This window comes from Nyctereutes procyonoides, unplaced genomic scaffold (assembly GCF_905146905.1).
Source record: "Nyctereutes procyonoides isolate TBG_1078 unplaced genomic scaffold, NYPRO_anot_genome, whole genome shotgun sequence".
NCBI lineage: Eukaryota > Metazoa > Chordata > Mammalia > Carnivora > Canidae > Nyctereutes > Nyctereutes procyonoides.
In genome coordinates, this window is record NW_026575131.1 from 26,808,488 (window position 1) to 26,834,134 (window position 25,647).

General features: G+C 44.4%; 1 non-coding gene across 1 annotated transcript; it reads left to right on the forward strand.

The window, feature by feature from the left end:
- The first annotated feature begins 2,006 nt into the window (after positions 1-2,006).
- Positions 2,007-2,114, forward strand: LOC129522654 (U6 spliceosomal RNA). The gene has a single exon (XR_008666951.1). It is a non-coding gene; the product is annotated as a U6 spliceosomal RNA (small nuclear RNA).
- Positions 2,115-25,647: the final 23,533 nt, after the last annotated feature.

Sequence of the window (25,647 nt, forward strand, 5' to 3'; positions counted from 1 at the left end):
ACTTTGTCCAGCATCTTGACCGTGTTCCACACTGTCACTAGATCTCAGTCTCTCAGGATGTATGAATAAGAGCCCAGGAATCACACAAAACCTTAGGGCAAAGAGTATTCACCTCCACTAAATATTTTCCTGAGCATTTGCTATGTGCTCCACAAGGCCCTTGAGGACTGAGAGCACCCCTGACGGGAGTTGACATCCCAAAACCATTCTTCCAGAGCTTCTATTTGAAGGGGGAGATAAGTGATGTCAATAATGTCTGAAGGACTTGAAGTTTTAGGGGTACAAGAAAGACTATTCTGAAGTGTATTTTGGCTTTAGAAGTTAACAATTTCTTAAAGTCACATGTTGAAAAAGCAAGGGTTTAGGCTCACCTTATACATCTACCTTTAAGTCTGAAACACATGAGCCATCATGTGTAAGGGCTATTTGGAAAATGTTTGATTGCATTTGCAAACTTAATTAAGCCACATTTATAAATTCTGTGTATTCAGTTTCATTTTTTAGTAGCTCATCTGTGTTATTGACAAATCTTCCTAGGTGCTTAAGTAATTTTTATAAAGCTATTAAATTAAGCTAATAAATGTGGTGATCCTTAAAACATCTTCACATTCTAACTTTATATATAAATTTAGTTAAGATTTCAAATTAAAATCATAAGTCAAGCTCAATTATTACTCAATTATGTATTTTAAGTGGCTGTTATAGGTTGATCTGTTCACTCTAACAGATCAAATCCTGTAAACAAAATAAGCATACAAAATACACATTTTGCTATTGAAATACTTAAAATATAAATAGTAATACTACGGATTTTGTCCTCTCAAACATTTTTGTGATTAATTTTACATCTCCTAAGGATAGTAATATGCTTAACCTTTAAGGAACAATGATATGAACCCCTTCCAGGTTCACAGAGTATGATGACCAGCTATAACTAGGCAATTGAGGTGTCATGTGCCACCGAACCCCCTTCTCAGCATTGCCTAAGGAAGAAGGTGGTGGCTTCACTCATGTCCCTTAATCCACATGTAATTCATGCCTCTCCACCCAGATGGCTGCACTGTGGGTTTCGTATTCACTTTACAGAGAAGGACCATGTCTAAAAGACATGGGTACCTAACCAGAATCTGGCTTTGTTTTCCTTTTTCTTTTCTTTTTTTCTTTTCCTTCCATAATCTGAAGGGCACACAACACTTACAGATTTCCAATCACACTGTGGATATCCCTCAGCGGGCCATAGAATTTTAAGCACAATGTCCGAGATCATTCTGTTGATAAAAGGTGCAAAGTGAGGAGGAGAAAAATAAGGTAGAGTAGAGGGTTTAGGAAGTGAGGGGTGGGTACTGGTTTACAGGGTGGTCTGAGATGGCCTGAGGAGAGGACATTGGATCAGACACAGAAGGATAGAAGGGACAAGGCCAAGCAGATATCTGGCAAGGTCATGTTTCGGGAAGATGCAAAGGGCCTGAGGTAGGAGTGTGCTTGGCATTTTAAAAGAATAGCAGGGGGGATCCCTGGGTGGCACAGTGGTTTAGCGCCTGCCTTTGGCCCAGGGCACGATCCTGGAGACCCGGGATCGAATCCCACGTCAGGCTCCCGGTGCATGGAGCCTGCTTCTCCCTCTGCCTATGTCTCTGCCTCTCTCTCTCTCTCTCTCTCTCTGACTATCATTTAAAAAAATAAATAAATAAATAAAGTCTATTTTAAAAAAATAAAATAAAAGAATAGCAGGGAATCCAGGGTTAGGGTTGTATACATGGGGTGGGGGTGGGGGGATAGTGAGAAGAGATGAAATCAGAGGGGAAATAGCAGGATGAGATGGGGACACTTAGACATTATTGACCAGCATAAGGATCCTACATTCTATTCTGAATCAGTTAGGAAGCCATTGGACCTGGTTTAGGTTTTCAAAAGCTTTCTCTAGGTACCACTTGGAAAAATAGAATGTAGTGAGAGGCTAATACAGATAACCAGTGAGGAAGAAACTCTTAAAATAATCCCATCTGGTACTGGCTTTGGCAGAACATATACTAAAACTGGCACCATACAGAGAAGGTTAAGCATGGCTCCTGCACAAGGATGACACACAAAACTGTCCCATCTAGAAAGCATGGCGGCCTATGGTACCAGTGGAAATTGTGCTAAGTGATTGGATTACAGGCACATTTTCAAGGTAGTGAAAACACAAACAGTTAAGGATGGGAGACCAGGAGAGGAATGGAGGAGAGCAGAGTATTCAGAAGAATGAAGTGGCTAGGTTCAGAGACGGGGGAAGTACCAGGTGGAGTGGTAGCAGTCAGGAGTTCAGTTGAGGGCATGTCAAGGAGCAGCTGGTCACATGACCTGGAAGTGCAAGAAGGATGCTGGAGCCATCCTGGCTGCCAACTCTGGCCACAACCACCGCCCCACTAAGCTCCAGGTCAATGTCCACTTGCTCTTTGACACCTCCCCTGATGTCTAAGGGGCATCTCTGCCTCTCTGCAAAAAATAAATAAATAAAAATAAACAAATCATTATTACCTATAAGCACTAGCTGTCATGGGTGTCTGGTGCGGTGGGTGAGAAGTGAAGGAGGGGCAGAGAAGCGAAAGTAAATGGTATATTCTTCTAGGAAAAGTGAGTAATATCCTATGGGCAGCTTTTCAGGACTTCTTGTTGCTTTGGCAATGTAATTTCAAAGATTAATGTACCCCACTGAAATTCCAGCCCACTGTTGATCCAACTTGCGTAAAACGCTGTGGATGTATGTAGAGTCCAGGGACTTGATATCAAAACATGGGCAAGAATCTCTTGACTTCTTCCAGTGTTTACGTGCCTCCCACACAGTGGCATGTTCATTCCCTAGAGCTGCCATAACATATTTCCACAAACTGGGTGGCTTAACACAACAGAAACCTATTCTCTTGTGGTTCTGCAAGCCAGAAGTCAGAAATCCAGCTGTCAGCAGGGCCATGCTCCCTCTGGAGGCTCTAGAGGGCAATACTTCCTTTCGTCTTCTAGCTTCCAGAAGCTGCTGGCATTCCCTGTGGGTCACATCACTCCTGTCCCGGCGTCCATCTTCACATGACCTTCTCTGTTTCTGTGACTTCTCTTCTGTCCCTCATCAGAACCCTTGTTATTGGATTTAGGTATGCTATAGGATGAAATTATAATTATAATCAATTACAGGGATTGTATGCCCCCAAAACTAGTACGTTGAAACCTTTTCCCCAGTATGATAGTATTAGGAGATGGGGCCTTTAGCAGGTGCTGAGGTCATGAAAGGGGGGCCTCATGCATGGGATGAGTGCCCTTATAAAAGAGATCCCAGAGAGGTCCCTCATCCCTTCTACCATGTGTGGACACAATGACAAAGTGGCTGTCTGTGAATGTTAGCCAGGAAGCAGGCTCTGACCAGACACCGAATCTGCTTGCACCCTGATCTTGGACTTCCCAGCCTCTAGACCTGTGAGAAACAGATGTTTGAGTGTATAAGCCACCAAGTCTATGGTGTTTTGTTTTGTTTTTAATATTTTATTTTTAAGTTATCTCTATACCCAACGTGAGGCTTGAACCCACAATCCTGAGATTAAGCGTTGCACACTCCACTGCCTGAGCCAGCCAGTTGCCTCTATGGTATTTTTGCTATGGCAACCTGAATAGATTAAAACAGGTTCCACTCAAATAATCCAGGAAGATCTCATCTGGACATCATTAAATTAATTACATCTGCCAAGACCCTCTAACCAACTAAGGTCATAATCACAGGTTCTGGGGATGTGGACATATCTTCTGGCATGGTACCACTCAATCCACTAGATTTGACTAGTATTTTAGAGGAAAAGATCTAACCTCTTCACACATTCATGCGCCTATTAATTAGTTTAGCAAATGTTTACTGAGCAGATTATAAGACAAGGCCTATGTGTGGCATTGCACACTGGGGTCAAAATAATAAGCAAAGGCTTTACAGAGACCTCACAGCCCTGTTAGGGTAACAGGATAAAAACAAAACAAAAAACCAATTCAGCTCACCTAGGAGCATTCATGGTGTCCTCATGTATATTGATATATAGATATTAGTATATATATTACATGTACATATTATATATACAATATATAGATAATATACATGTATATTTTATTTATATATAGATTATTTTATATATTTAAAAAATATAAATACATATTATATATACAATGTATAGGTATTATACATGTATATTTTATTTATATATATAAATTATTTTTTATATATGCCTATATATACATATATATATATATATATATATATATATATATATATATATCCTACCAATTACTTCCATCTAGCAAGTAACTATTACTGTTTCCATTTACAGTCAAGGAAATTGGCTGAGAGAGGTAAAGTGACTTCCACAGGGTGACAATATGTAAGTGGTACAGTCAGGATTCAAACCCAGGTGTGCCCAAATTGGGGAGGGGGGTGTTCTTTAAATCTTCTGGTCAACCTCTTTTGGGAAGTACTCACTTTTATTTTATAACCTGTAAATCAAAAGGTGTAGAAGGGATGACTGGGTGGCTCAGTGGTTGAGCATCGGCCTTTGGCTCAGGGTGTGATCCCGGTCTAGAAATCGAGTCCCTCATCGGGCTCCCCGCAGGAAGCCTGCTTCTCTCTCTGCCTATGGCTCTGCCTCTTTATCGTGTGTCTCTCATGAATAAATAAATTAATTAAAACAAACAAACAAACAAACAGTTGTAGGACTTGGGTTTCCTTAAGGTCTGGTGTTCTCAGAGCCCTCAGTCCTGTCAAACAGTATGAGAATGACAAAATACCTCTGAACCCCCGTGACCCAGACTCTGTTTCCAAAAGAGTGGTACCCTCTGCGTGTGTGCATCTGAAAAACAGCAATCCCTATAATTGATTATAATTAGATGCAGCACGGAGTGGCCAACCAGTACTTTGCAGCATGGTTAGAAATGTGCTTTCATTTATACTTACTACTTGGTAAGACAGTAGGAATTCTTTTTTTTTTTTTCCTACTGTGGCTTATGGAAGCAGTCATGTGGCACACAGGAGAGGTGTGTACCCTCTTGCAACACCACCTCTGAGTTGAGTGATCCAGGGCAACATTGCTTCTATCCCGAGCCCCGGGGTCCTCATCGCTAAGGTGAATGTTTGTACTGGGTGGTCTTTGAAGTTCCTTCTGCCTCTGAAATGTTGTAATGGCAAGGCTAAATATTTAGTGCTAATTATATTTGTTAGGATATATGTTCTGTATGGCTAGGCTTAGTTTACATTTTTTATGAGACAGATGAATGAGGTTAATAAGAATAGATAATTTTTTAAAAATACTGGATTCCCAGAAGGCATTTTACTGTGAATTTAATTATGGAAAATGTTAATTGTAGCACTTCAAGACTTGAAAGTTGTCCAATTGCTTCATGCACGAGTAAGGGACAGCTTTTCTCAAGTTAGTCTCTGTTCTAGTACCAGAGATGCAGAATGGCTACTTTCTAGCCATAGAAAGAAAGAAAATGCCAGGCAGTTGGCATAGTCAGTTTCTTTCTTGGTCTTTGGCAAATTAATGTGTCTACAACAGACAGGAAATACACATTTTTAAATGGAGCTCCACTATTATCCACCTACTGTATGCTCTCACTGTAGGGCTGTCACTAGCCTATATGGCCTCTTCATTACAGATTAGCCAAAGGCATGTTCTTTCAGAGCATTACAGCTCCACAAACAGCTTGGTGAGCAAGTGGCTCTGCACCTGCATGGGTATGAGCTGACTACTGGAGCTTGGGATGAACTGCAGTCTCTACTCATGGCCGTGGCTATTTGTGCAGTGCACACACTGCCCCACTGAACACGGCAGCCCTTCCTGGCTCAATCACTTAAACTCTTTCTACTCCTCCCAGGAAGCAGCCTATCCCTATTTTTAAAGAGCCCATCATCACTGCTTTGAAAATGGCTTCATTTGAGTTTGCAGGCAGAGGGCCTGGAATATTTGAGGACCTTGGAGAGAACAACACTTTTGAACAATGGAAAGAAAAACCATTGTGGCTAAGGTTAGGAAATAAGGGAGATGAAGTTAGGAGACAAGATTCTAGAGATCATAGAGGTCATTCTTTAATTTCTAGGCCATTGGTGAGGAATTTTCTCCTAAAAACAACAGGACTCTGTGTAAGCATTGAACAGTTTAAACAGATCTAACCGGTTATTCTGTAGAGACTAAATTGTGGGAAGCCTGGAGTGGCTTGGGCAAGGGTGATGCTGGATAAAGAGGAATGGATTATAAAGATCTTTATAAAGTAGAATTACCCAGGAATGGGGATGATTTGGGTTGAGGGATGAGAGATAATTTCAAAGGTAGGAATAATTGCTTACATGACACTTGGATGTGCCAGGTGCCATTCTAGACGTCCTACACTTACTAGTCGATTTAATCTGTGAAGGAGGGACTATTATCTTCCTCCCTTTATATAAAACATGAACTTGAAGCACAGAAAGATTAAATAACTTGCCCATGTCCCACGGCACAGTTGGGATTTCAAGCCTGAGAGTCTGAGCTTTAATTTAAGTCCTTGCTGCAAACCAGTGGTCTGCACCAGAGGACGTTTGGCAATATCTGGTGGCATTAATGGCCACCAACTCAGGGTTAGGGGGCGCTACTGTCATCTACAGGATGGAAACCATGACTGCTCCCAAACTTCTTATATCACAGGACGGCCCCCACCAGAGAGGATGATCCGGCCCCATCTGTCTAGTAGTGCCAAGATCGGGGGTTGAGTTCTGATCACTGCCTTAGACTACCTCTTGAGGATAGTGCCTGGGTTACGTCTTAGACTAGGGTAAGACCAGTTTGAGGGAGACTATGAGTTACTGTCTGGGCACATCCAGTTAAAGTCCTTAAAGACACCCAAGAGAACATGACAAATGCACGGCTGGATGCCTGCTGGGATCCAGCATTGGTTGAAGTTGATTTCTATTCTTGGTAACTGGACACACCCAAATACCTTATACATTTTATCTTGAAGTTGTTTGTTTATACCCCACCCTCTTCCAGAAAGGATGTAAAACTGCTTACAAGGATAAGGAATAAACAACAGGTCATACAAGTTAAAAGTGGGACAAAAGGCAAGGACACCACGGGGAAGGCATGGGATGGAACCAGAAACAAGGCCTGAAAGGACCCGGACTGTCTTTCTGGCTGTTGCAGGCTTGTTATTAGGATTTTACTACTCTCATGAATTCCTGGCTGAATATTGCCCTTCTCCAGCAGATGGACCCTTAATTGCATCTCCTGGCCTCTCTGTGGATAAGAAAACTGGATATTTAAAGTTCCTGGTATCTAGTGGGAAAGCAACAAATCGTTGTTCAGAGAATCTCTGGGAATCCAGCTGTGAACAGGACACAAACCTTCCCCTCCTGTGGCTGCCTATCTAAGAGCATCCCAAAGACAGGCATCTGGTGCAGTAATTTGTGGTTTTGTTTTTTTCCAGATAAATCAATAAAATAGTTTTGAGGTGTCATTCATGCTATAACAAAACAAAAGTTGGAGTCAGGAAAGAATGATGAGGATTGTGTCAGGTGGTGTGGTCGGGAGGTCTGTCCAGAGGTGATGGAACACCCAGCCTTGAAGGAGAAAAGGAGCCAGCCAGCACAGAGTGAGCGTGGCGTGTTCCAGGCCCAGGGAACAGCATGGGTGGATACCCAATGGAAGGAGCCTTGGCCTCTGAGAGATCCAAAGGAGGACCTAAAGGAGGACAAGGCTGGATGCTTCTACAGAAAGGAAAGGTATAGGAAAGGGTGTGGGTTTCATTCCAAGTGCAGGAAGGAGCTGTGGAGGGATTATGTGGTGAAGGTGATATCTTCTTGTATCCATGTTCCCCTTCTTCCTCGTTGCTAAAGCACACAGCTTTTGAACTGGGCTGGGGGCAGCCTAGGATGGGCACAGCTTCCCCCAGCCTTCTTGGTAGATGCGGTCATGTGATATAAGCTGGCCACAAGAATGCAAGCTGAGGTGTAGCTTGGAAAGGAGGGAGTGGCACGGTCCTTGCTGCTCTATGGGATGCAGACTCAATGGCTGGAGCCCCAGCACCATCTTGGACTTGGAGGCACCCTTGGACATGGAGCCTAGGGATGGAGGTGCCCCGAGCTAGACGGAGCCTGAATTCTGGTACTGTACTGGTACACCAGTCTTGGGTAGCCTAGTGCTGGATGCTTCTATGGGAAGGAGAAATGCCACTCTCACTGAAGACCCTGTTAGTGTGAGTTGTCTGCCACAGCTGAACCTAATCATAACTGATGGAGGTTTTCAGCAGGGGAAGGACATGGTTCTATTTATCCTATAGGGAGTTCCCTTAGACTACTGTGTGAGAATAGTGGGCAAAAAGGGAATAGCATGGAAGCGAGAAGGGGTAGAGTCTGCTGCGCCTCCAGGCAAATGCATGAATGAATGTATCAGTGAATGAATGAATGGCCCAGTCCTGCCTGCTTCCTCATGCTCTCTGATGATCTGTTCTCCTTCGCCTTTCTGCTCCATGAGCTGGTGAGCCCTCTGTAAAGGCCGCACGGGTTGCTATAATGAAATACCCTAGGCGGGATGACTTAAAGACAGACAGCAGTTCTGGGAACTGACAAGTCCCAAGATCAAAGTGCCTATAGATGCAGTTGTTGGTGGCTGAGAGAGTGAGCTCCGATGGCTCTTCCTCTTCTTAAAAGGGCACTCATCCCAACATGGGGGCCCCACCCCAGAAGCCCCTCTAAACCTAACTACCTCTCAAGACCCCACCTCCAAATACCCTCAAGTCATGGAGGATTAGGGCTCCAACATATGAATTATGGGAAGTGGGTTGAATTTTTACTTCTACAACAGAACACTTCACTTCTGACACTTCTGGTCACCCAATGTGGGGGCTGGGGTATTCCCCACGACAAGTAACTCTGCAACATCAGCTGAGTATCCTAGAATCCATTCTGATACTATCTACCTGGAGATAGTGTAAGATCCCCCAGAGGAAGGGTTCAGTCCAAAAGACAGCTCCCACCTCACTTCAGATGTCGATTGCAAGTGGTGGGTCTCCAGGTTAGTCACAACTTCTGTCCACCTTAGCTACAAATTGGAGATTTTTTGCAACCAGCTCACAGAACTCAGAAAAACACTTGCTTACATTTACCAGTTTATTAAAAGAGATGATAAAGGATATGGATGAACTGCCAGTTGGGGAGATACATAGGGCAAGGTCTGGAAGGGTGCCAGGCACAGGAGCTTCTGTCCTCATGGAGCTGGGGTGCATCACCTCCCTGGTACATGGATGTGATCGCCAACCTGGACGTTCTCCGAACCCTGAACTGTGGAGATGTTTTATTGAGGCTTCCTCATGCAGGCACAGTAGATCAGTAACTGCATTTTCAGCCCTTCTTTCTTCACAAAAGAATAGGGGGTGGGGGCTGAAGATTCCAAGCTTGGTCTTTCTTGTGGCCAGCCCCCTTCCAGAACCCCACCCAGAGTCACCTCATTAGAATTAAAAGATGGTCCTGTCACTGAGGAAGTTACAAGGTTCTCAAGAGCTCTATGCCAAGAACAGGGTGAAGAGACCCATATATTTTTTCTATTACCTCACTGGTGCACAATATTAATTCCATAACTTGTGCTGTTGGTACTTTCCTTCTTTCTCCTGTCCTGATCCTCAAGTTCACCAGTGCAGGCAAAAGGAAGAGACCTGGAATGTCCCCACCATCCCTGGACCTCAGCACCTGCTTGAAGATTGTACCTCCCCTTCCACAGATGGAAAAAGTTCCTACAAACAAGAGAGCAGAGGGGAAGAGGCACATCTTTGAGTATTAACCTTGGAAGGGTCCTTCGGGGCCATTGAATCCCCACTTCATAGATGGAGAAACTGACACCCAGAAAGGGAAGGGACTTGCCCATGGCCACACAGTGCATCAGTAAGACAGAAGTCCTAAAAGGTAGAAGAAGGTGGAAGAGGGTGTAAAAATCATGTACCTCCCTCCCCCCCCACTTTCACCCCCAATTAGAGAAGAGGAAACCAAGGCCCAGAGGAGAGGTGGTAGTGACAGCTAGGACCGGAACTCAGGACAGGGTCACCATCACAGAGTGCAACTAGGACACTCCCACAGAACTTGCACTTGGGACTTAATGCCCTGTGCTCCTGCCTTGAAATGAGCAATCATTTTATCTTTAAATCTGTGTTTCATAAGTGAAATCTGTTGGGACAACAGAGCATACATCAAGTGTTGGGAGCATCAGTTCAAATGAACTCCTGCTTCCTGCTGCCTCTCCAGGTGGGTTCTCAGCATCCCCCACCCCCTGGGAGTCCCACGCCTGGTCCAGTCTGCCCCTCCCCCCTCTCTCAGCCCCATCCCCACCACAACCACCAGCAGGGGCCTGTGGATGGAGAGGGTTGGTATGCACACCCTATGGTGTTGCAGGGTAGGGAACACTAAGGCCATCGCTGCCTGAGGTTGGCAGCACCATGGTGCATTCACTGGGCAGTCCAGCAGGACTGAGCCTCTTCCCCACCCTGATTCAGCAACCTAGGGCATCCTGATATGGAAGTTGCAATATTAGGGGCTGCCTGTCCATTGTGGGTTGGGGTAAAGGGCATACAGGAAAACGGGATGCCTTGTTCCCCTTCCCTGTTCCCCCAGACACTGGATGGTCATCTAGAGAGTCTGCAAAAGGAAAAAGCCTTATATTTTAGCAACTTCAACAGCACCTCTTTGCTGCTTTTTGAACAAGGGGGCCCTGCATTTCTCTTTGCACTGAGACTTCAATTAGGTAGCAGGTCCTGACTCAGGATTTCTGGTTGCTCCTTCCATCAATTGCCAGCTCTAACTGGGCAGCACTAGCTCTTTTATGGTCAAGCTACTGTGTCCCAGGCCCTGTGCTCAGCCCTGTTCCTCTATTATCTGTTTGAAGGCTTACAAGATCATGGAGAGGTGTATACTAATAGGACACATCAGACCCAGTAGTACACAATAGACTCATTTTAAAGGGGAGCCATAAAAAGCTATACAAAGATGTCGAAATCCTACAGCTGATGAGCAGGTGAGGCAGGCTTCCTACCCAGGCAGCTTGTCCACTTGTCCTACCCTAATCTGTGGGCAGCAGGTGTGAGAGAAGGAAGGCACAGTGTCTAGGAGCTGGCTCTAGCTGAATCTCTTCCCCCCAGCCCCCCTGCACAGGGCTGCGTGTTGCTCCCTCCTCAGCAGGCTCACCCTGGGCCCTCCGAGAGGAGGAGACCACGTGGTCCAGATCACTGTGTAACCAGGCAACCGTTCCAAGATGCTGCTTTTTCCTCCATGCTCCTTCTGCCTTATTCAATATCTGCTGGGAGGGCATGGCTCCTGGGAGCATCCAGAAAGACATCGTTAAGAAATAAGACTGACTGGGGAGGCCTGCGGGGACATCTAATATTCATCTCTCTGAACCATGTACCCCAAAGTCTTGAACTTGCCTGTTGGGGGTTCTGAGAGAATGATGGGAATCCAGATTGCCTGGGACTGAATCTTGATGGATAGGGCATGGGATTTGGGAAAGGCAGGGCACGGGGGACATTTGGTGTAATACTCTGCTCTCAGCTACTCCCCTGTTTCTCCAGGATGGAGGTTCAAATACTTGCTCTCTGAGGCAGCTCAAATCTTAAATATCTGCCTTCTGCCCACATGGTTCCTGCCACCTGCAATCAGGTGCGAGATGAAGGGACAACCAGGATTTATTGAGCTCCTATTATATTCCCGGTGCACTAGGGGATAGTAGGGGAAAGGGAAATACTAGGGAATACTAGGGACACTAGAGAAAGAAAAATGAGCAAATCAGACCCCATTCCAATTTCACAGATGGGAAAACCAAGGCTCAGATCGGCAGGAAGAATCTGAATCTAGCTGATGACAGCATCTGCCCATGCTGCTAGCAATGCTGCTTCTACTCGAAAAAAGGAATGCAGGAGTCCTCTAGGCCAGGGGAAACTGATGACCATGGAGACAAAGCATCTCTTCCCCGGCCACACAGCTTGCTTGGCTCCAAGGTTATCAGGGGTTACCTGAGCTCAATGTTGACCAGTTCTTAGATTCAGTAACCATTGAGAACTTCAACCAACCGTCTATTCTGGAAACCCACTGCATTATGCTGGTGTGACAGCAATGCATACCCAGTGGGGTAATTCAGCAGTAGCAGCGGCATAATGGAGTAGAGACTCATTCCTGCTTCTTAGGAGTGGGGGATTTTATTTTATTTATTTATTTTTAAAAAGATTTTATTCACCCATTCATGAGAGACACAGAGAGAGGCAGAGACACAGGCAAAGGGAGAGGGAGAAGCAGGCTCGCCTCAGGGAGCCCGATGCAGGACTCGATCCCTGAACTCCAGGATGACACCCTGAGCCAAAGGCAGAGTCCAACCGCTGAGCCATCTAGGCGTCCCAGGAGTGGGGGATTTTAGATAATTATTTCATCTCTTTGGGTCTCAGTTTCTGTCTCTGTAAAATGGGGCTGATAACAATACCTCATAGGATTCTTGTGAGCATTAAATGAGACCATTTGTGTCATGTATTGAATGCAATGTTGAATATTATTTGTGTTACACTTGTTTTTTTTAAGATTGTGTTTGCTCATTAGAGAGAGAGAGAACTTGAGTGGGGTGGGAGGGACAGAAGGAGAGAGAGAAGCAGTTTCCCTACTGAGCAGGGGGCTTGAGGTGGAGCTCGATCCCAGGACCCCAGGAGCATGACCTGAGCCAAAGGAAGATCCTTAACTGACTGAGCCCCCCAAGCATCCCTATTTGTGTCAAACTTTTATCACAGATGTTTTCAAATCCTCAACCATACAAAATAGGGCTTATATCATATTCTGTATTTCTTTGTTGGTATCCCAAAAGCCTAGGACTATGTCTGTAAAACAGTAGATACTCGACAATAAGTGGTTTTTCAGTTAGTGAAATTCTGAAAAATTTAGAGTTGAAGTCAGGGTTGACACCAGAAGGGTCGACAAAGCGGTAGTTTCTGTCTAAGCCAAGACTGACCTCGAACAGTTGTGCAACTGTTCCTCTGTTCTCTGTTCTCCTCTTCCTTTCCTTGACCCCCTCAAAACCTCCAGCCTTCTCTCAGGGGAATACCGGAGGCCTGCCATTTCCTCTGTGATGTGAATTGAAGATCAAGGTGGCTGTCTTCCCAGGGGCACTGGCATTTACTGTCTTCTCTGCAATTGTGGAAACACTTCCATCAGAAAGAGGAAGTGGACCAGGGTGGACAGCTCCTCACAGAGCTTGGGGAATGAGGCCGAGACCGGCTGGCTGGCTATTCCCTAACGTTGACATCTGGGCTCTATTTCCCAGCTTCCCTTGCAGCCAAGTATGACCGTGGGACTGAGTACTGGTCAGAGACTGTGGGTGCAAATGAGGTGCACCACTCCCAACCCTGACCCATCAAACTTGCTATGTGCTGTCCCCTTGCCCAGCTATGATGGTGGGAAGAAGGGGGCCTCACTCCCCTCCCCCATGTCAGAAGTACTGGAAGATGAACTTCTAGTATGTTAAGCCACTGAGTTTGAGAAGGGAGATGGTTATCTGTTACAGCATCTAGTATTACCTTAGCTCATACAGTCACAAGGCAGGTGACCACAAAAGGAAGTTGTATCCGCTGCCCTCCGGTATTGCAGATGTAGGCCAAGGCAGGCTCTGCAGGAAGCGGGACAGAGCTCAGGGTCTGCCTTCCTCATTTCCTACCTGAGCTTTTCTTCCAAAGGCTCTGAGCGAGCTACTAAAAATAAATAAATAAATAAATAAATAAAAATTTTAAAAAATCTTTAAAGTTGAGACACCCATCATTGCTTGATCATTCTCTTCTAAAGAGATTCTGGGAGAATCAGAGAGCTGGAAAGTAGGGCAAGGGTTCTTTGATTTCAGCTTAGTTTTTTATTTTTGCCTTGGCTAAGAGTTTAGAGTTAAAAATTCCCTGAGGGAAGAGTTCTTCTAGCTCTCCCTTTGCTGCCTGCCTCTCCTTCTTCCCTCCCTCTCTCCTCTTAGGGGGATTGTGGTAGAAGGCAGCCTGGAATCCCAGCTGCTTCCATCACTTTGAGCTGTCTGACCTCAGCCCTGCGTTTCTACCTCCTCGGGGTCTTCATCTTCACATCCGTAGATTGAAGATAATGCCACCTGCCTTGCCACGTCCTTGTGTGGATTAGAGATACGATGTTAAAAGACCAGCCTCAGGGGGAAGATGGCTCCTGCTTGTATTATTGCTACTTGTAAACCTTACATTCTCTGAATCTGTGTTTCTATCCAATTCTTCACTCAGTGACCATTTATTGAGGACCTGCTATGTAACAGGTAGTGAACAAAAATGCCAAGTCGTCGCCCTCATACAACCTGCCTTCTGGCAGAGAGGTAGATCTAATAGAAGTGAGCAGACACATAAAATAATTGCCAATTTTAACAAGTGCTATAAAGGAAATAAACAGGTTGCTGAGAGAGATAGTAAGAAGTGAGAAGGTGAAGCCCATGCATGGGGCAGTCAGGGAAGGCTTTTCTGAGGACGTGGTATTTCTATGAACCCCAAAGACTGAGAGGCAATCAGACAAGAGATGAGGTAAAGGAGGAGCTCTCTGGGCAGGGAGAACGGCTGGTACAAAAGTCTTTAAGTGTTCAAGAGGCAGACAGGAAGCCAGTGATCCTGGAGCAAAGGGATTAAGGGACCCCGAGTTAGGAGGGGCCACATCCTGCCTGGCAGGCCACGGTATAAAAGGGGAATTTTAAAACATACATCTAAGTGCAATGAGAAGTCATTTGAATAGGGAGCTTGTGTTTCAAGCGATATTTTTACATTCCTGATTCTCTAAGTATGGTCCCCAGACCAGCGGCATCTGTATCACTTTGGAACTTGTGGGACCCGGAAATTCTCAGGGCCACCCCAGACCTACTAAACAGAAACTTACAGTGGGTTCTAACAAGCCTTCCAGGTAATGTTAACACTTCTGATCTGGACTGTGGTTCTCAATCCTGGCTGCACAAAAGAATCATCTGGGAGCTTTAATGAGCTACGAGTGTATGAACTATGTATCTATGAACTGAGACTCCAAGACTCTGATGTTATAGTCTGGGATTGGCATGGAGGCATTGGTAGTGCATTAAAGCTCCCCAGGGCATTCTGGTACTCTGGGTACTCTGCAGCCAGATCACAGTTCTCATTGCTGGGTGCAACCTGGGCTGGAAAAGAGTGAAGCTGGAAGAAGGCCCAGTAGGAGGCTGATGAGGTGGCCCGTGAGCAATGCTGGCAGCTGAGGTGGTGACAGAATGTGGAAGGGCATGAACAGATTCTAATACTTGTAATAGAAAAAACCCACAGGACTTTTAGATGGTTAGGATGTAGAGACAGAGGGTGGGACTTAATTGAGCATCGGGCTGAAGGCAACACCAGTATGATAGTGAAGACACCGTGCTGGTAGGTGGCCTGAGCCTAGACGAGTCAGGGAGCATGGGCTGGACATTGCGAATGGGGACCTAAAAGCAGTTCACGTTCTCTGTCTGCTGGGCAGTGAAGGCAGCAAAGACCACAGCCCAGTTAGCAGCAAGCGCTGAGTTTCTCCTGAGTGATAAGAGGAGCTTCAATGTGAAAGAACCTTTTGCTTTTTCTCGGAATGCTCTGTTTTATAGCCAAGTGGCTCCAGAACGCGGTGGACTGACGGCAGCAGAGAACACCAGGCCGAGAGTGTGTCCAGGAGTGACCAGCAGGGCGCGCGCCAGACTCGGAAATGTACGTTGCAGGGCGTGAGGTTTCTGACTTAGCTGGGAGAAAGGGATTCACTCGGGGAATGGTAATCATACCCACATCTGCGTAGCTAAACAGCTACTGCGTACCCAATACTGTGCTAAGTGCTTTACCTGTGCAGGCTCCTTTAATCCTCATGGCTCTACAAGGTGGGTGCTGTAAACGTCCCCACTCTGGGGGCCCCTGGGTGACTCAGTGGTTGAGGATCTGCCTTTGGCTAAGGCCGTGATCCCAGGGTCCGGTTACTCCCTCTGCCTATGTCTCTGCCTTTTTCCTTGCATCTCTCATGAATAAATAAATAAAATATATATTTTTAAATCCCCACTTTATGGGCAGCCTGGATGGCTCAGCGGTTTAGCGCCACCTTCAGCCCAGGGTGTGATCCTGGGGACCCAGGATCGAGTCCCATGTCGGGCTCCCTCCATGGAGCCTGCTTCTCCCTCTGCCTGTGTCTCTGCCTCTCTGTGTGTGTGTCTCTCATGAATGAATGAATAAATAAAATCTTTAAAAAAAAAAATCCCCACTTTATGTATGCTCAGAGTAGATATGTGACTTGGCCAATGTCACCCAGCTAGTTGGTGGGGAAACTGGGCTTGGTCTTCTAGCCTGTCTGACCCCAAAGGCCTGTGGCCACTTCTCCATCAGAAAAGGGCTAGACTTTCTTAGCCCTGGTGGTGCTTCTCCTCACTCGGAGGAGATGCCTTTGGAAGGTGACATCACCTGAATGAGCAAAGCTTTTGAAATCAAACTCCTGTGCTCTGCAACTCCCTTCCCATGTGACGGTGAGAGAGTTGCTTAGCCTCTCTGCGCTCAGGTTTCTTTATCTCTAAAATGGAGTGAGATGATGTTATATAACTGGCTCACACCTTGAAGCCCAGAGGACGTGCTCCATTAATAACAGCTTTTCTGTCTGCAGTGATTTCAGGAGAGGTAGAAACAGCTCTGGCAGGTCTGAGAACTGTGGTATCCAACAGCACTTTCTGTGATGTTGGAAATGCTCTCTATCTGTGCCGTGCTATCGATAGGGTAGTCTCTAGCCAAAGGTGCAACCGAGCAGTTGACATGCTGCTATGTGAAATTCGAGGACTGACCTTTTAATTTTATTTCATGATAATAAATTGAAATAGACACATGTGGCTGGTAGCTACTGTGTTGGGTAGTGTGAGTCTAAAACATAACTGAGCTCAAGGTCTGTGTATCCTCAAGAACCCCAGGGTGTTGGATAAAATAAGCTGTGTTCAACATTTAGAACCTGGCAAACAGCAAGTGCTCAGTGATTTTGAGTTTGTGAGAAAGAAAGAAAAGAGGAGGGGAAATTGACAAGCAAAGCCACATTCTGCATTTGACAAATTCTGTTAAACTGTGGGACTAAACTCTCAGACTTCCTCACGGCAAAGCTCCCAGTCAAGCCAGAACTCTTTAAATGTTTCTTCAAGATTTATCTAAGTGGGGATAAAGAAAAGAGCTATGTTCTAGTTAATAATGTGTATATTCAAAACAAATTTTCTTCATTTATTCTCTAAGGAAATACTTTTTTTTTCTTTTCTGTGCCCCTCTCTTCAGTTTTCTCTTGCAATATTAAAAACCAGCCAATTTGGGGACACCTGGGTGGCACATAGGTTAAGCGACTGGCTCTTGGTTTGGGCTCAGGTAGTGATCTCAGGGTCATGAGATCAAGTCCCGAGACAGGCTTCACGCTCAGCATGGAGTCTGCTTGAGATTCCCTCCGCCCCTGCCCATCTCTCTCTTTCTCAAATAAATAAATAAATCTTAAAAAAAAAAAAAAAAGAGCAGGGCAGCCTGGGTAGCTCAGCGGTTTAGTGCTGCCTTCAGCCCAGGGCATGATCCTGGAGACCCGGGATCGAGTCCCACGTCGGACTCCCTGCATGGAGCCTGCTTCTCCCTCTGCCTGTGTCTCTGCCTCTCTCTCTCTCTCTCTCTCTCTCTCTCCTCTCTGTGTTTCTCATGAATAAATAAATAAAATCTTAAAAAAAAATAAAATAAATTTTTAAAAAAGAATACTTCTTAGAAAGTTTTTTAAAGGCTTCAAATGTAAATTAAATAACTAGTCTCTAGGAAACAGCACTACATCATACATTTCTCAGTTCTAAAATTTCATCCATTTGATCTTTGCCTGTAAGCAGTGGTCAGTTGGCAAATCCCAAGATTCGGTGGTTGTGTCTGCAGCTCATAAGGGCTAGTGGCAACGGTTCCCCCCAGAAATAGGTCAGCATTGGTGGACACTGTCATTTGTTTCTGCCCAAGAGTAACTTCTACTCTGACAGTATTAGGGCCAATTTGCATTCTAGCCAGTTAACTGGAGTTAATGGGTGCCTTGTTTCCAGTGTATTCCTGAGATGTATAGTGTTCCTTGTGGACTGGTGCTCTGGGCTGCAGGCTGTGACCTCGTGTAATGCGAAGCCCCTGTTATCCAGACTGCCCTGGCTGCTCACGGGGCTGGCTTTGCCACACTCAGCTGCCTGGCAGATCCCGTCCTCCTTTCTTACTGCCCTGGAGGCGCGTGCTTTCTGGACACTCTAACTTGATAACACGGCTCCTTGGACAGGACCTACGGTTCTAGCAACAGTGACCCACGTAAGGAGTTACGTCTCTTTCCTAAAATTTCCCTTCATGGCACATCGACACTCCCAAGGAACAAAGATAATTCTTTGCCAAGATGACATATTCCACCTTTTTAAAAACTTTTAACATTGAGTTGTAAGTGACATACAATGTTATATTAGTTTCTGGTGTACAGCATAATGATTCGGTATCTGTATAGACTGCAAAATGATCACTACTAGAAGTCCAATTAATGTCTAGAATTACAACAGTTATTTTTCCTGTATCTCTTTTCTTCTGTCTTTACTTTTTTTCTGAACATAGCTCACTCCCAGCTCAGTTGGCAAAGTCCTGTGGTCCCCCTGGGAGTGTGGTCCAGAATGAATAAAGAGGCTTCCTCCGTGATTGTGTCTTTGAGTGAGGGGAGGTGGGGTCTTTGGGTCGGCCTCCTCACCCACCACTCATGTCACCTCTGTATGTCCTCACAGGTCCCCAAATGGCTGGGGGTCCTCTACCAAAATAGCCATTTCCAGCATTTCAGCAGTCCATTTAGCTATTAACACACCCGCAGTAAGACACTGTGCTACATGCTGTCAATGAGGTGAACATTTGCTCAAAGGGCTCAAAGAATCTGCAGCAGCCATGAAGTGCTTCACCCAGGCCTTAGCCGAGCCTCTGTGGGGGTGGCAGTTCCCACCAGTGGCTGAGTATGTGTTTTCATGCTATATTATTCCATGATTCTATTAGAGCCAATCTGCAACCCTAGCTCTCTCCTAGCCCTCCATCAGCCCTGATCTGTTCACTCCTCTGCACCTGTTTCAAGGTGAAAAGTGCTGCCTCCATCTTCTGGGCTGAGCATCTGGGCTCCCATTCAGACCCTCTGCTCTGTGCCTGGTGGCCAACCATCTGTCACGGGGTGTCCTTGACTTCTGTTGTTCAGTTGGGGTCTGCCAACGCAGAGCCCTGCAGATCAGAGAGAAGGGCAAGAGGTGGGATAGAGATATCCTTGGTCTTCCCTTTCAAGGTCCCCTCAGCCAGGCTGTGTCCCCGCCCTCATCCCTTCAGATCTAGGGATGTGACCCTGAGCTGCTCCTAGCCCTGGGTTTTTGCGAGAGTCCTTCTGTTCCTCTGCCCTGCTTGAAATAGCTCCATTCTAAATAAGCCTTCCTCTGGTTGTCCTCACTTGAGTGCATCGAGTCCCTGATTGACATAGGTTCCTTTGGCATGTATATGCATTCTGGTTTTGCTGTATTTATATTCCTGGTTGCTCAGTGAACCTCGCTACTGACATGTACCACCTCCTCCAAACATTGCTTGGACTCCAGATGTTTGCTAATTGTTCCCAAATCTTAAGCCTTAATTTCCCAATTCCGGTCTCCTTCAGACTGACCAACCACCTGTGCTCCCTCTCTCCAACCCTTTCTTCCTTCCTACTAGGTAGTCAGACTGCCTTGATTAAAATCCCAGCTCCTCTGCCTAATAAGTATATGACTTTACCTTTCTAACACTGTGTAATGGGGATAATGGTTAAGTATTCATAGAATTAGGAAGATCTTAACAAGATCTGTACAGTTTGAGTCTCCACTGTATCTACTTCTATGTCCAGGCCACCCTATAACTGCCAGTTTCTTAACTTAGGTTTCTAAAGACCTTCTTTCCTGCCTTTCCAGGTGGTAGAAGACTCCCCACTCCCCCAGCACTACCCAGGATCCTGCAGTAAACTTTTGATTCCCAATCTTTAAAGAAATCCTTAATTTCCATGGGCCCAGTGTAGTCTGAGAACAAACGGTTACCTAATTCTTATTTATAGTTTGCTTATTCCCCACAGTTACTGGTAAAGAAGAGCAAAAGGTGCCTTAAATTGTATTATTTTTAGTATCTCCTATGAAGTCCTGGATATTCAGAACGCCTCAGAGGGAGGCATAGAGGCCAGGAATCTTTTCTTACAGAGGAGATGGGCCCAGCAGGAGGGAGAATTTGATACCAGTTCTAACAGGTTGGCAGACTGAAGAGAACAAAGTGCTTTACATGGGAAGGCTGTATAAGTATCTGTGGTTTTGCAGTGGATTTAGTGAGGATTGTAGAGGAAGCAGTTGAGACCAACGGTTAGCTCAGAGACTTAGGAAGATCCGTGGCTATAAATTTTCCATTACACTTTTGATCCATTGACAATTTTTAAATGTTGATTATGTGATTTTTCACCGTGAAGCTCCTAAGAATTGGAGGAAAGAGATGAGGTAGATGTGTGTGTGTGTGTGTGTGTGTGAAACTCACCGAGAAAGAGTTAAAGATGCAGTTAACAACACCTCCACAGTGGAACGCATCTTCTTGATGCTCTGTTTATTTCATATTTTTATTTTCTCAAGAGTCCCCCAAAATAGCAATTTATGCACATTTATCTTCCCATCTAATTTTGCTTTAACAATAGTGGAAAACACAGCCAGATGCTTTCTTTTAAACAAAAGAAATCTGCATATTGTCATCAGTGTCAAAATTAGCAGTCAGTCTCCTTTAGAAAGTTACTTTTTCAGCTCAGTTAATAATTAAATTGACCCAGTCACCTCTTAAATTCTGGGATCTTGGTGAGGAGGAGAGGGCTTGCCGGGAGGGGGGTTGCTGAACACTGACCTGGCCTCAGGGAAATCAGCCTGAGAAGATGTTCTTTCTTGCGGTCCCCTGGAGAAGTATGCTGTAAGCCAGGCTTCCTATTTAAACAATTAAACTTTAATTACCTAAGTCAGATATGAATAGATTCTCCTTTAAAAACCTTAATAAGTCACAGATGAGGCTAAAGTTCCCTTGGACCACTACTCCTAATCATGATCCTGACCGTCTTTCCTGGAAGTTGCAAGTTTGGAGTGTATCCTTCTAGAACCTTGACTTTGTGTTTTCCAGTATATATAAGGACACAGAGAAAACAAGTAGCCTCGTTGTATGTTTTTCTCACAAACCATTTTCTCCTTGGTTCCTTGCAGTCCTGTTTTTCCTGGATCCTTGCTCTTGAAAACAGAGACCAAACTGAGTAACCCAATGGATATATTTCATCTTTCATTCCTTCCAAGGAGTAGGGAATTAATTTATGCCCTTATAGGATGAATGATTGCTTCTTAATAAGGAAGAATTAAAGGATTAATTAAAATTATTTCTTAATAAGGTAGAGGCTAATTTATTTCATTTCAACTTATTGATTGTAATTTGTAATTGTAATTCATTGATCCTGAAGAGAAAATTCAGGGAAGAAATTTCCCCTTAGGATGCCATGTTCATAGAGTTCATACTAGAATGATCTGAGAGTATAAGTTCAAGTGAGGAAATGAAGATAGAGAAAGCATCATGTCTGGATCCTTGTCTTCTGCATTCTGCTCTATGTGCCCTTCTCTACCCCACAGGCACATAGTCCTAGAAGTTGGTTGGTGGGGAGCACATCACAAATAACCAAGGAAAAACTCCTTAAAGAAATAATGCAATGAATTAAATATTCAACAAACACAGGACTCACCTTGGTTTTTCTTTTAAAATCAAGTAATAGAAGGTGGAGGATATCGGACTCTAACCCAAACGCCCCTTCAGATTATGATAAAAAATTACTTTCTGTGTTCATCCCATCTCTTTATACTGCCCTGCTCCTCTGAGCCTCCCTGTCTCAGCTGTGTTATCTTTCCTGAATCCATTTTGGCATTCATTAACTTTCTGCTTTGAATTTCTTAATGGCGAAGCTAATTACCAATGTTGATTATGCTTATCCTGAGAGAGACTGAATGGAGAGCTTTCCATACATTTTCCAATTTATCCTCTCAGAATGCTGTATGAGATCGGTACTGTTATTCTCCCCCCATTTTACAGTTGAGAAAGCTGAGGCTCAGGGAGCGTAGGAACCCTAGCCAAAGTCCCTTAGAGGTAAGTGATAGCATTAGGATCCAACTTCACATGCTCCTTAACTCTGAAGCTCACACTCTCAACTCAACCCTATATAACCACATGTTTAGTTAGTTTTTAAGACCAGCAAGAAGAAATATTCACAATAGAATGGGGAGAATGGGTGACTCTTAACAAGTTCTGGCAAACTGCCCTGTATGCAATAGGAGCTCAATAAATGTTTGAAATCTAAATGAAATGGTCTGAAGACTAAAGGTTAATATGTGTAAAGTACCTAAAAGTTGTCTTGAATCTACTAAGTTCTAAATGAATATTAGATGTTATTATTAATTTGTGGGATTAGCCATGTCCATGTTTATGCCCCTGGAGACAAGTCAAAGGCAAGGCATTTCTCATCCAAGGTCCAACATCATGGGCGTCCATGATACTCTGGAGACATTTTAGAGACTGGCCTGAAATATCACTCCAAGAAACTGGAGGGCTTGGGCTTGCTAACAAAACCATCTGGGACATCCTGACAGTGGGAGTAAGTGCAGCCATGGCCCCTTAAGAAAGAAGAATTGGAATCCTTTATTATTACTAAGGTTTGGAATTAGGGACCTTCTCTCCCATTGTATTTCCTTTCCTACATAACACAGCTAGTGTTATTGCTTTATTCCCGAGCTGCTACACATTCTGCTGCTCGTCTTTTACTCTGTTACCTTTTTGTGTATGTGGATCCTTTTAGCCTGTATCCGAAATGTCAGTTAGTGTTTGCCCTGCCTCCTGGGGCAATCTGCATGTAGCCTGGCTAAGGAATCATCAAATCATGTGATCCATCCTATCCCTTCCCCAGACATAATGAACCAGGATGAGCGCTTGATCTTCAAGGTCATCATGTCCTATTGAGATTGGCTACCAGCTTGGGTCCCAGGCAAGATACGGAAGCAGATGGAAAAGCCAAAGCAGGATAAGGAGATGGCCTCTTTTCCCTGGGTTTTGAGTTCTAGTGCCTGCTCATGGTGACTCACTAAAGTCTGTCTCCTGTTCTTGATTCCACAACCAGTTCTCCTTTTTTCCTTTTCTTTTTTTCTTAAGTCTAGTGAGATTTGTGTTGTGTGGATCTAGACAAGCTTTTACCAGAATATCTCCTAATGGGCTAATTAAACTCTCTGAGGCCATAGTCCCTGTGTGCCTCTCTTAGTGTAAGATGCTATCTAGGACATTGCAAGCATTTGATAAATGCAAACAAATATTTGATAAATATTCGTTACTTGGTAATGGAGATTTGATGGAGTGGATATTATCCGGATCTGTGGATTCGGATTATCCTTTGTTTTCTTGAGGGAGAGAGGCCACGTGGCAATAATACCAATCATTCATTTGTTCACCCAAAGACATTTATTCTACAGCAGAGAACTTGAAAGATAAAATAAGGTCCAAGTTCTGACCTTAGAAGCCTCTCTGTCAAGCAGGAGAGATGCCATGGCCAATAGGAAAATTGCAGTTTGATTGGCTAGTGAGACCTAAATGAAGTGTTCCCTGTCTATACCAGCTGTGATAGTTGATCATTCTGGCAAATGCCAATGACTCTGGCAAACTCAGAGGTGAACACCAGCACTCTCGCTAGCCAATGCCTACCCAAAGACCTGTGATTGAGCATCTCATGGTGATGCGTAAGTGTCCCTTACCTCATCTAATTCTAACATAGAATTCCTTTCTTTATCCCAGGCTGCTAGTCATGTCTGAATTCAAGACTGGTTCCCGTAGTCTCTGTGAAGCATGTGGAGGATGCTTTTTTTTTTTTTTTTATGAAATACCAGAATATCTTTCAATTGCCTCTCCCAGATTTCACAAGCTGGAGTATGTTCAGAGTCAAAGGATTTTTCCTCTTTTTCCTGTGCCCTCATATTGTGAACCAGGTTGGCAACATGACTACAATTCCTTTATGTACCCCAATTTGAAAACGCATGTATTTTCCATGGGAAAGGCCCAAGTCTCTGTCACTAATTAATAAATGTGTTGAATTAATTATTATGAATTATTGAATGATTAACTCATCATTTAACATGCATTTTTGAGTGTCAGCCACCTTCTATCCCTCAGGCTAGGTCCTGGAACAGTGAAAATAAAGTACAGCCACTCAATATCCATTATCTTGATCTTGGAGTCCAGTGGGAAAGACGATGTTCAACAGACAGTTACATAGATGATAGGACAAATGACATTGTCCTATATGATGTGAAACAATATTATCAAGTCAGATGAGAGCATATAACAGAAGTCACAATGGATGTCTAAGAGGTGTTACAAAGTCACACTGAGGCTGAGAGTGCTGTAGGAATGAATCAGGTAAAGAAGGAGGGGAGAGCCATTTGGATTTAGAGAAGAATGTGTCCCAAAGCTCCAAGCAGGGAGAAATAGCCCAAATAACTTGGTGGCATCAAATTGTCACCTTTCAAAACACAAATGTTCTGTTTTAACCAAAATAACTGACTGATAGGTGAGAAACTCACAATCAAAATGAATGCCTCAGTTGTCACTGAATTAGAAACTGTTTGACATCAAGATGTTTAAAAATCTGCTTGGCAATTCTGACGTAATCCCACCCTGCTTCCCTCCTCCCCTCCTCTCCTCTCCTCTCCCTCCTTGGGGATGAGAATTTCACACAACCCCAGGATCCCAGAGGATCCTTTCAATAGAAGATCCACTAAGACCTGAAGATTCCTGATTTACCTTTATGAAACATTGGCCTCCCTGACTTTGTGGAGACAAAAACAGCAAAAACTCAAAAGTACAAGATTTGGGGAGAAATAAACAGAACTATCAGTCAAGCCTGAGAAGTACTGCTGAAATCTATCTCTCTTTCTGTTCCCTTTGATTTGTGACTGTTTCTTCACCACTCCTCCACCATCATCATCACCTTTATCATCACCTTCATCACCACCACCATCATCATCACTATCATCATCTTCATCCCCACCTCCACCCCATCATCATCTTCATCACCACCTCCACCCTTACCATCATCATCATCATCTTCATTACTACTACCACCATCACCACCATCAAGGTGGTAGCAGCAGGTAACACCTAGCCATGGTCTTGGTGCCAGGTGTTGTGCTAACAACTACATATGCCAACAATACCCCATTAGGTGGGAACTGTTAATTTGAACAATGTGAAATTGTCAATATTCAAACATTTTTTTGGCTTATAAAAGTCATCATTTTGTCTGTTTGAACCAGTGGATTTATAAAAATTGCATGTGTTTTTATAACCAGAGAAAGGCTGAGCTGAGATTCCCACCCAGAAGTGTATTGTTCCAAAGGGGCTGTGCTTTTTTGCTGACTTGTGAGAGGGAGGGAGGAAGGAAATAAATAGCACAAAGCTTCTTTCTTTTCTCTTCCCTTGTCCTAGTTATCTACTCTGTGTGTCTTGTGGGTTAAAAGAGGAGAGAAAAGTCAGAAGATGTTGAAG